This window comes from Macadamia integrifolia, unplaced genomic scaffold (genome assembly GCF_013358625.1).
Source record: "Macadamia integrifolia cultivar HAES 741 unplaced genomic scaffold, SCU_Mint_v3 scaffold2041, whole genome shotgun sequence".
NCBI classification, from domain to species: domain Eukaryota; kingdom Viridiplantae; phylum Streptophyta; class Magnoliopsida; order Proteales; family Proteaceae; genus Macadamia; species Macadamia integrifolia.
The window spans coordinates 13933-16598 of record NW_024868474.1 but is presented as its reverse complement, the minus strand read 5'-3'; the positions used below and the strand labels follow the sequence as shown (position 1 = coordinate 16598).

Sequence of the window (2666 nt, the reverse complement as noted above, 5' to 3'; positions counted from 1 at the left end):
TCTTCTTTGGGGTTCCGTGGATGGTTTAGAATCCTCTATAAGATGTATATGATGTTGCATAATAGAAGGGCTTCTACCCTTGATATCAGCCATGGTCCAACCTAGGGCTTCCATATTATCTTTTAACACTTTAAGTAACTCCTCTTCCTGGCTAGAAGTCAAATTTGAAGAAATTATTATAGGAAGAGTCTGGTCAGGCCCTAGGAAAGCATACCTCAAATTAGATGAAAACTCCTTAAGATCTAGCTTAGGGGGCTCAACTATGGAAGGTTTGGGAATAGAATTGGAAAGGGGTCCTAAGGGCTCCATAGGTGTGTGAAGACTCAAGACTTCAGAACATAAATTTTCACTATCATCATCCAACTCATCCATACACTCTTGAAATTCTGAATCAAAATCAATATCAAACTTAGTACCTAAATCATCAAAAAAATCTAAAAAATCCTCAAGCATATTAATCTCTTCTTCCATATGTGGTTGCTTGCCTATCCTAAACATGTTAAACTCAATAGTTTGGTTGCCAAAAGATAACATTAGGAAACCATTCCGACAGTTGATTGATGGTCTTCCTAGAATTATTGGGATCTCATCCTTGGTTGAGAAGGGCTTGGTATCTAACACAATGAAATCAACAGGGAAAATAAATTTCCCCACCTTTAGTAAGACATCCTCAATCATCACTTTAGGAATCTTAACAGATCTATCTGCCAACTGAAGAGTAGTTCTAGTGGCTTTCAATTCTCCCAATCTTATTTACTTATACACATGATAAAGTAAAAGATTTACACTTATGCTAAGGTCAAGTAAGGCATGCTCAATGTAGGTGTTGCCTATGACACAAGATATGGTAGGGCTCCTTGGATCTTTATACTTGGCTGCTATAGGCTGAGTAATTATGGAACTAATGTTACCTGCCAAGAACACTTTTTTGGGCACACTAGTGATACGTTTGTGAGTACACAAATCTTTCAGTACCTTTGCATAGGCGGGGATCTGGGATATGGCATCCAAAAGAGGGATGTTCACTTCTACCTTTTTGAATACTTCTAAAATTTTATCCATCGAAGTAATCTTCTTTTTGTTTATTAAACGATCAGGAAATGGGAGAGGAGGAACATAAGGACTGTTAGGGATTTTTCTTTTTTCAGAATAATCATTTTTGGTTTCCTCAACCAAATCATCTTTAATTTCAAAAGAATCTTTAGGTTCATTAGACGAACGTAGAACAGGAAGCACACTTGTGTCCTCAATTGAAGGCGAGTTAAAAGGAGTAATAGATGGAAAAGATTTAGGAACACTCTATTAGTACTTTCTACTACTCCTAAGGGCATAAACAACATTACATTGGTTAGAGGGCCCTTGTTGGGTCTGACCTTGTACTATATTCAGTGGTGCATTAGTTGGTGCTTGTGAACTAACAAGCTGATGACGCCTAAGGTTAGGCTCTGGTTAACTGGGTAAAGTTCCTCCGGTTAACTGGGTAAATTTCCTTTCTCCCTCTCACGCATAATTGAAATAACTTGAGTGAGTTCTCTCGTAAGATTTTGATGGTTTGTCATGAGGAGGGCCATATTTTTTTTTCAAATCACTTATTCTACTTGCCTCTCCAGTGTTGGTAAACCCAGGGGGTTGTTGATAAGAAGATAGGAGAGGGGCCCTAGGAAAACTAGCCTGAGGTCCTACATTTGACTTAGGAAAAGTATTTTGAGAAAAAGATTGTTGTGCAAAGGGAGGCCTTTGAGGTCCAGGTTGACCTTGATTATGAAAATTGGAAGGCTCTGCTTGGTTGCCCTGATTCCAAGAGAAATTTGGGTGATTTCTCCATCCTGGATTATAGGTGTTACTATATGGATTATTCTGGTATAAGGCATTAACACTATCATTAGAAGTTCCCCCAGAGGTTTTGGGGCATTCTTCTATGACATGTTCAGTGACTGACACCAAGCACAAATCTTAACCAAATTGACTGATGATGGCTGTCTAGGAACAATAGCCTCAATCCTCTTGATTAAGCTATCCAAATGGGCTTCCTTGGCTACTATCCCATCCACAAAATATCCTTTTTCTCCTATATTTCTTTCACTCTCTTAGGTTGATTCTCACTCATGAGTTTTGTCAGCTAAGTCAAGTAAGAATTCCCATGCCTTTCCTTCATCTGTAAAGGATGTGAATCCCTCAGGGCACATAGACTCTATCATTTGTTTAGTTGGGTAATCAATACCCTCATAAATTATTTGACATAAATGCTATAAGTCTCAGCTATGGTGAGGGCATTCTTGGAGTAGATCCTTGAATCTCTCCATAAGTTTGGAAAATGACTCACTAGGCTTTTACCTAAACTAAAGGATATCACTTGTAAGCTTATTGGTCTTATGAGTTGGGAAAAACTTCTTAAGAAAGACAACTATGAACTGTTCCCATGAGGTTATGGAATTTGTGGGTAACTCATACAACCACTTCTTAGCTGAGTCTTTTAATGCAAAAGTGATAAACCTAAGCTTAACAACATCATCAGAAAGCTTTTTGATCTTTATTAGAACACATACCTCTTCAAATTCCCTTAGAAATAGGTATGCATCCTCAAAGGTCAACCCATGGAAGTGGGGCAACATAGTGATGTATTGAGATTTGAGTTCACAATTATTACCCTGGGCTTGTGGTAGAAC

At 38.2% G+C, this 2666-nt stretch overlaps 1 non-coding gene across 1 annotated transcript; it reads left to right on the top strand.

Moving 5' to 3' along the window:
• The first annotated feature begins 2256 nt into the window (after positions 1–2256).
• Positions 2257–2363, top strand: LOC122065493. Its single transcript, XR_006136023.1, has one exon. It is a non-coding gene; the product is annotated as a small nucleolar RNA R71 (small nucleolar RNA).
• Positions 2364–2666: the final 303 nt, after the last annotated feature.